The sequence below is a fragment of the Micromys minutus genome (assembly GCF_963924665.1).
Source record: "Micromys minutus genome assembly, chromosome: 7".
Classification (NCBI taxonomy): domain Eukaryota; kingdom Metazoa; phylum Chordata; class Mammalia; order Rodentia; family Muridae; genus Micromys; species Micromys minutus.
In genome coordinates, this window is record NC_137976.1 from 35,493,910 (window position 1) to 35,503,557 (window position 9,648).

The following is a 9,648-nucleotide window of genomic DNA, read 5'->3' on the forward strand; positions in this document are numbered from 1 at the left end:
CCACTACTCCTCTTGGGCGTATCTGCTTCCTTTTGTTCTAGAGCTTTCAACTGTGCTCTCAGGATGCAAGTGTATGCTCTCTCCAGTTTCTATTTGGAACTACTCAGAGCTATGAGTTTTCCTCTCAGTACTGCTTTCATTGCATCCCATAGATTTGGGTATGTCATGTTTTAATTTTCATTGAATTCTAGAAAATCCCTAATTTCTTTCTTTATTTCTTCTTTGACCCTACTATCATTTAACAGATCGTTGTTTAGTTTCCATGTGTATGTGGGCTTTTTGTTTTCTTTCTTGTTCTTGAAGACCAGACTTAGACCATGGTGATCTGATAGGATGCATGGGAGTATTTCAATTTTCTTATATCGGTTGAGGCTCGTTTTATGTCCAGTTATGTGGTCAGTTTTCGAAAAGGTGCCATGAGGTGCTGAGAAGAAGTTGTATTCTTTTACTTTAGGATGATATGTTCTGTATATATCTATTAATTCCATTTGGTTCAGTCTCTGCTTGTTTTACAGTGTCCTTGTTCAGTTTCTGTTTCCACGATCTGTCCATTTGTGAGAGTGGGGTATTAAAGTCTCCCACTATTATTGTGTGGGGTGAAATGTATTTTTGAGCTTTAGTAGGGTTTCTTTTATGAATGTTGGTGCTTTTTTATTTGGAGCATATATGTTAAGGAATGAGAGTTCCTCCTGAAAGATTTCTTCTGTAATGAGTAAAAAGTGTCCTTCCTTATGTTTTTTGATAAGTTTTGGTTGGAAATTTACTTTATTCAATATTAGAAGAGCCACTCCAGCTTGCTTCTTGTGGCTGTTTGCTATGAAGTTTTTTTTTTAAACACACATACATACATTTTCTCTTTTTTATAATTGAATAATAATTTTTATGTATTTATATGATGTTTAAAAATCCTTAATATGTAAAAACTTGAAATATTACATTTTCTGATCTGGATTAACTCATGTAATATGATTATCTCCAGTTTTATACATTTTCTTGAAAAGTAATCTTATACATATTTCATCTTTAGAAAAATCATATGTAATAACATCAAAACCAAAAATATAATTTTTTAAAAAATATCAAATAGTGCCACATAAGATATTTTATTTTATAACAAGGGATTTTATCTCATTATATCCCTCCATCAAATTTATTTTTTTTTTTTTACTTTTTGAAAATTCTGGAGGCACAGGCTACAATATTTTATAAAATGCCATTTAAGACATTAATAATTTATTCTATTTTCACTGAAAAGTATACGTCATAAGTAAACATAACACAGGTGTAGACTTTTGTGTGACTATACCAATGAAATCCATGTTGGTCTGTTTCCCCCAATTAGCAAAGGGAATATTTTATTTTATTTTATTTTTTAAACTTTATTTTAAAAAACAAAGATAAAAGAAAAAATTTTAAACATTTTTGCATAAATGTATACAAATACAATTGTGTCAGTGCTTGTCTTTTTCTTTCTTTTTTTTAAGATTGGATACTCTGCATTAAGGTCTTACTAGTTACAATGAGCAAAAAATACATGTAAAACAGGATGTAACCCAGAATTTGTGGACGTTTTCTAGGTGAGTAAGGATTGAGCATAATGTTCTTTTTTGTTGTTGTTGTTGTTGTTGTTGTTGTTATGTTTTCTTTTTATCTTGAATTTCATACAGTCTGTGAGTTGTTTCTGGAGCAGGCCGAGACTCAGGGGTTAGCATCCAATATCAGTGACTGCATATTATAACTTTTATTTTTTGACTGGGTTATCTCACTCAGGATGATATTCTCTAGATGCAACCATTTTCTTTTTCTCTTTTTTTTTCTTTTTTGTTTTTAGTGTCTATGAAATTTATTCATTATCCCAGTCTAAAACAAGAAATAAAAGCAGAAAGGTATTTATATTGTGTTCTGGATAAATGATAACAATGTTGAAATTTGAAATTATATAATTATATAGAAAAATCTATGTGTCTTCTCCAAAGTAATTTTTTTCATTTTTTAAACTTAATTTAAAAAAGCAAAGATAAAAGAAAAAAATTTAAACATTTTTGCATAAACATATACAAATACAATTGTGTCAGTGCTTGGCTTTTTTTTTTTTTTTTTGTTAAGCTTTGATACTCTGCATTAAGGTCTTTCTAGTTACAATGAACAAAAAGTACATGTAAAACAGGGTGTAACCAGATATTAGTCAATATTTTCATGGTGTGTAAGGATTGAGCATGACATTTTTTGTTTTGTTTTGTTTTGTTTTGTTTTCTTTCCTTTTTTTTTTTTTTTTTTTTTTTTTTTTTTTTTTTTTTTTTTGAACTTCACACAGTTCATGAGTTCTTTCTGGGGCAGTGCAAGCCTCTGGGGTTAGCATGCCAATATCAGTGACTGCATATTATGTCTGTTCTTTTGTGATTGGGTTATCTCACTCAGGATGATATTCTCTAGATGCAACCATTTTCTTAAGAATTGGATTAAGTCATTGTTTCTGATGGCTGAGTAGTACTCCATTGTGTAAATGTACCACAATTTTTGTATCCATTTTTCTACTGAAGGAAATCTGAGTTCTTTCTACCTTCTGGGTATTATAAATAGAGCTGCTATGAACATTGTGATTCATGTATCCTTGTTGTATATTGGAGTGTCTCTGGGGTAAATGCCCAAAAGTGGAATAGCTGGATCTTCAGGTAGTATTATGTCCAATTTTCTGAGGAATTGCCAGACTGATTTCGGGAGTGGTTGTATCAGTTTACTACACCACTAAGAGTGGAGAAGTGTTCTTCTTTCTCTGTAACCTTGCAAGGATCTGCTGTCATCTGAGTTTTGGATCTTGGCCAATCTGACTGGTGTGCAGTAGAATCTCAGGGTTGTTCTGATTTGCATTTCCCTGATGACTAAGGAGGTTGAGCACTTCCTTAAATGTTTCTCAGACATTTAATATTCCTCAACTGAGAACGTTATGTTTAGCTCTATACCCCATTTTGTAATAGGGTTGTCTTATTCTCTGGTGTCTAGCTTTTTCAGATCTTTGTATACATTGGATATTAGACCTCTATCTGATGTGGAGTTGGTAAAGATCTTTTCCCATTCTGTTGGCTGCTGTTTTGTTTTCTTGACAATGTCTTTAAAATTACAGAAACTTTGCAATTTAATTAAGTCCCATTTGTTAATCTTTGACCTTAGAGCTTGAACCATTGGTGTTTTGTTCAGAAAATTTTCTCCTGTGCCTATGTGTTCTAAAGTTTTCCCTACTTTCTCATCTAATAGTTTCAGTGTATCTGGTTTAATGTGGATATCTTTGATCCATTTACACTTGAGCTTTGTACAAGGAGATAAGAAAGGGTATGTTTTCAATCTTCTGCATGCTGAGTGCCAGTTGGACCAGCACAATATGTTGAAGAGTTTGTCCTTTTTCCATTGAATGTTTACAGCTCCTTTGTCAAACATTAGGTGACCATTACATGAGGGCTCATTTCTGGATCTTCTCTTCTATTCCATTGTTTTACATGCCTATTTCTGTACAAGTACCATGCAGTTTTCAGATCAATTGCATTGTAATATAGCTTGAGGTCAGGGATAGTGATTCCCGCAGATGTTTTTTTTTTTTTTTTTTTTTTTTTTTTTTTTTTTTTTTTTTTTTTTTGTTGTTGAGGATTTTGTTATTCTAGGTCTTTTTTTATTTCAGATGAAATTGTACATTGATCTTTCCAACTCAATGAAGAACTGGGTTGTATTTTGATGGGAATTGATTTAATCTGTAGATTGCTATTTGTAGGATGGTCATTTTTAAAATGTTGACCCTTCCAATCAATGAGCATGGAGATCTTTCAATTTTCTAAGATTTTCCTCAATTTCCTTCTTTAGATGTTTGAAGTTCTTGTCATACAGGTCTTTCACTTGCTTAGTTAGAGTCACACAAAGGTATTTCATAGTATTTATGACTATTGTGAAGGGTATCTTTTCCCTAATTTTTTTCTCCACATGTTTGTCCTTTGAAAATAGGAAGACTACTGATTTGTTTGAGTTAATTTTATATCCAGCCACTTTTCTGAGTTGATTATCAGCTGTAGGAGTTCTCAGATGGATTTTGTGGGGTCACTTAAGTACACTATCATGTCATCTGCAAAGAGTGATGTTTTTACTTTTTTCTTTCGGGTTTTTATCCCCTTGATCTCCTTTTGCTGTGTAATTGCTGCAGCTAGGACTTCCAGTACAATGTTGAGTAGGTAGGGGGAGAGTGGGCAGCCTTGTCGAGTCCTTGATTTTAGTGGTATTGCTACAAGTTTTCCCGCATTAAGTTTGATGTAGGTTGTTGGTTTGCTGTATATTGCTTTTATTATATTTAGGTATGGATATTGAATTCCTATTTTTACAAACACTTTTAACATGGAAGGGTGTTGAATTTTGTCATCTGCTTTCTCAGCATCTAGTGAGATGACCATCTGATTTTGTTCTTTGAGTTTATTTATATGTTGGATTACATTGATGGGCTTCCTTATATTAAAACATCTCGGCATCCCAGGGATAAAGCCTACTTGATCATAGTGAATGATCATTTTCATATGTTCTTGGATTCGGTTTGCAAGAATTTTGTTGAGTATATTTGCATCAATGTTCATAATGAGATTGGTCGGAAGTTCCCTTTCATTGTAGGGACTTTGTGTGATTTAGGAATGAGGGTTACTGTAGACTCAAAAATGAGTTAGGTAGTATTCCATCTGATTCTATCTTGTGGAATGGTATTATGTCCACAATAAATGTCTGATATAATTCTGCACTAGACCTGTCTCGACCTGGACTTTTTTTTTTTTGGTTGAGTGGCTTTTGATGACTTCTTCTATTTCTTTAGGTGTTTTGGGATTATTAAAATGTTTTACCTGGTCCTGGTTTAACTTTAGGATCTTGTATCTGTCTGGTAATACATCCATTTCTTCCAAATTTTCCAACTTTATGGAGTATAGGCTTTTGTAGTAGGATCTGATGATTTCTTGAATTTCCTTGGTTTCAGTTGTTATGTCTCCACTTTCCTTTCTGATTTTGTTAATTTGTATACTCTCTCTTTGCCCTCTCATTATCCTGGCTAGGGGTTTATCAATCTTGTTGATTTTCTTACAGAACCAACTCTTGGTTTTGTTGATTCTTTTGATGGTTCTTTTTGTTTCTATTTTGTCTATTTCTGCCCTAAGTTTGATTATTTCTTGCCCTCTACTCCTCTTGGGCGTATCTGCTTCCTTTTGTTCTAGAGCTTTCAACTGTGTTCTCAGGATGCTAGTGTATGTCCTCTCCAGTTTATATTTGGAAGCACTCAGAGCTATGAGTTTTCCTCTCAGTACTGCTTTCATTGCCTCCCCTAGATTTGGGTATGTCATGTTTTAATTTTCATTCTAGAAAATCCCTAATTTCTTTCTTTATTTCTTCTTTGACCCTACTATCATTTAACAGATCGTTGTTTAGTTTCCATGTGTATGTGGGCTTTTTGTTTTCTTTCTTGTTCTTAAAGACCAGACTTAGACCATGGTGATCTGATAGGATGCATAAGAGTATTTCAATCTTCTTATATCGGTTGAGGCTCATTCTATGTCCAGTTATGTGGTCAATTTTTGAGAAGGTGCCATGAGGTGCTGAGAAGAAGGTGTATTCTTTTACTTTAGGATGATATGTTCTGTAGATATCTATTAATTCCAGTTGGTTCATAGTCTCTGCTAGTTTTACAATGTCCTTGTTCAGTTTCTGTTTCCACGATCTGTCCATTTGTGAGAGTGGGGTATTAAAGTCTCCCACTAGTATTGTGTGGGGTGAAATGTATTTTTTGAGCTTTATTAGGGTTTCTTTTATGAAAGTTGGTGCTTTTGTATTTGGACCATATATGTTAAGGTTTGAGAGTACTCCTGACAGATTTCCTCTGTAATGAGTAAAAACTGTCTTTCTTTATCTTTTTTGTTAAATTTTGGTTGGAAATTTACATTATTTGCTATTAGAATAGCCACTCCAGCTTGCTTCTTGGGGCTTTTTGCTTTGAAGTTTTTTTTCCCAAATTTTTACTCTGAGATAGTGTCTGTCTTTGTCTCTGAGATGAGTTTCCTGTATGCAGCAAAATGCTGTATTTTGTTTATGTATCTAGTCTAATAGCCTATGTCTCTTTATTGGGGAGTTGAGATCATTTATGTTAATAGTATCAAGGAATAGTGATTTTTGTTTCCTTCTATTATTGATTTTGTAGTTTGAGTTCTGTCTGTGTCTGTTGTTTCTTTGATTTTCTTGCTTAGGAGTTTTCTTGTTTTTATTAGGATATAGTTCTTCTCATTGTATTGAGGTTTCAACCTATCTTCTGTTGTAGTGCTGGGTTTGTGATCAGATATTGTGTAAATTTAGATTTGTCTTGAAATATCTTCATCTCTCCATCTTTGGTGATTGATAGTTTTGCTGAGTATAGCAACTTGGTCTGGCACTTGTGCTCTCTTAGGGTCTGCATGATATCTGTCCAGGCTCTTCTAGCTTTCATAGTCTCTGTTGAGAAATCGAATGTGATTCTGATTAGTCTACCTTTATATGTTACCTGACCTTTCTTTCTTACTGCTTTTAGTATTCATTCTTTGCTTTGGCACTTGGTGTTTTGACTATTATGTGTCGGGAGGAATTTCTTTTCTGGTCTAACCTATTTGGCAGTATGAAGGCTTCTTTTATGCTCATGGTCATCTCATTCGTAAGGTTAGGGATGTTTCCTTCTACAATTTTGTTGAATATATTTGCTGTGCTTCTTACTTGATATTCTTCTCCCTCTTCTATTCCTATTATCCTTAGGTTTGTTCTTCTCATTGTGTCCTGGATCTCCTGGACATTTTGCATTAGGAGCTTTTTGGTTTTTACATCTTTTTGACTGCTTTGTTTATGTTTACAATGTAGTCTTTGGCCCCCAAGATTCTCTCTTCCATCTCTTATAGTCTTTTGGAAATGCTTGCATCTATGAATCCTGATTTCTTTTTTAGGTGTACTACCTCTACGTTTATCTCTTTTAGTGTTTTCTTCATTGTGTCAATTTCCATTTTAAATTCCTTCTTCCATTCTTCATCTCTTTGGTTCTGTTTTCCTCTAGTTCTTTGAGTTCTTTGAGTGTTTTTCTTGTTTCCTCTTTAAATCTTCTGATATTTTTTCTTTTCTTCCCGTTCTTCCTTAATTCCTATCATTGTCTTGGGGTATGATTTTAGGTCTGCGTCTCTTTTTTCTGGAATGTTTGGCATTCTGCTGTTTGCTGTGATTAGAAAGCTGGGTACTATTGTTGCCAGGTATTCTTAGTTTCCCTCAGATATGCTCTTTTGCTTTTCTCTTGCCATCTTTTTGTCAGTGATATGTTCTTGCCTTTTTTTTATACCTGGCCTGTGTCCCTGGTTCTCCGTTGGTCCAGGTGGCGAATTGTCTGAGCCCTGTTCTGCACCCCAAAGCCACCGGGTGGGAAGAGAGTTCCCAATGCAGGGTTCCTGGTCCCTGGATCAGGCAGGGAAGGGGCATGCTTTCCGTGCCCACTCAGCGGAGATCTCTCTCCCCCTTGGCTACTCGGATCCCCTTCTCACTAGGCCTTTATCTCTGGGAACTGCTGGTCCAGGTGGCTGATGGGCCTAGCCTTATTCTGTACCCCAAAGCCACCTTGTGGGAACAGAGGTCCCAATGCTGGGTTCCTGGTCCCTGGATCAGGCAGGGCAAAATCGCGCTTTCCGTTTGCACTTGGCAGAGATCTCTCTGCCCACTGGCTACTTGGATCCTTTTCTCACTAGGCCTTTATCTCTGGGAACTGCTGGTCTAGGTGGCTGATTCTCCGAGCCCTGTTCCGAGCCTCCACTTTTCATTATTCTTTTTTTTAGATTGAACAAGTTTATTTAAAAACCAAAAATAAATATAATGATTTTAAAAGCATTTTTGCGTAAAAGTATATGAATACATTTTTGTCAGTATTTGACTTTTTTAAAGGTTTGATAGTATGCCGTAAAATTTTATTTGTTACAATGAGCATAAAGTACATGTAAAACAAGACGTAACCTGGAAATAGTAACACTTGTTTTGGTGAGTAAAGATTAAGAATAATGATTATTCATTATTTGGAATAATTATTATTTATTTTTTGGCCTTTGTTTTTTTTGAACTTCATTTAGTCTGTAAGTTTTTTTCTGGGGTATTCAGAGATTTCTGGGGTTAGTATTCAATTATCAGTGACTGCATATTATATCTATTCTTTTGTGACTGTGTTAACTCAATCATGATGATATTCTCTGGATGCATCCATTTTCTTAAGAATTACAATAGACCACAATATTTGTATCCATTCATCTACTGAAGGACATCTGGGTTTTTTCCAGCTTCTGGCTATTAGAAATATGGTTGCTATGAACACTGTGGTGCATGTGTCTTTGTTGTATGTTGGAGCATCTCTGGGGCATATGGCAAGAAGTTGAATAACTGGGTCTTCAGGTTGTACTATGTCCTATTTTCTGAGGAACCGATAGACTGATTTCCAGAGTGGTTGTACTAGTTTACATCCCCACCAACAGTGGAGAAGTGTTCCTCTCTCTCCACATCCTTGCCAGCATCTGCTATCTTCTGAATATTTGATCATAGTCATTCTGACTGGTATGAGGTGGAATCTCAAGGTTGTTTTGATTTCCATTTCTCTGATGACTAAGGATGTTGAGCACTTCCTTAGATGCTTCCCAGACATTTGATATTTCTTAATTGAAAACTTTTTGTTTAGCTCCATACCCCATTTTTAATAGGATTGTTTGATTTTCTGGTGTCTAACTTCTTGAGTTCTTTGTATATATTTGGATAATAGGCCTCTATCAGATGTGGGGGTGGTAAAGATCTTTTACCACTCTTTTGGCTGGTGTTTTGTTTTCTTGACAGTGTCTTTAGCCTTACAGAAACTTTGCAATCTCATTAAATCCCATTTGTCGATCTTTGACCTTGGAGCATGAGCCATTGGTGTTGTGTTCAGGATATTTTCTCCTATGCCTATGTGTTCTAAGGTTTTCCATACTTTCTCTTCTAATAGTTTCAGTGTCCCTGGTTTAATGTGGAGATCTTTGATCCACTGGCACTTGAGCTTTGTACAAGGAGATAAGAAACGATCTATTTTTATTCTTCTTCATGCTGAGTGCCAGTAAAACCAACACACTTTGTTGAAGAGGCTGTTCTTTTTTGCATCGAATGTTTATAGCTCCTTTGTCAAAAATCAAGTGACTATATATGTTCGTCTTCATTTCTGGATCTTCCATTCTATTCCATTCATCCATGTGCCTTTCTCTGTACCAGGACCATGCAGTTTTTAACAAAATTGCCTTAAAATATAGCTTGTCGTCAGGGATGGTGATTCCCTCAGATATTTTCTTGTTCTTGAGGATGGATTTTGCTATTGTAGATCTATTTTTATTCCAGATAAAATTGCACATTGCTCTATCCAACTGTATGAAGAATTGGGTTGGAATTTTGATGGGGAACTGCATTGATTCTGTAGATTGCTTTTGGTAACATGGCCGTTTTTACAATGTTGATCCTTCTAATCTGAGAGCTTGGGAGATATTTCCATTTTCTGAGATCTTCCTGAATTTCCTTTCTCAGAGTTTTGAAGTTTTTGTCCTTCACTTGCTTAGATAGAGTCACACCAAGGTTTTTATA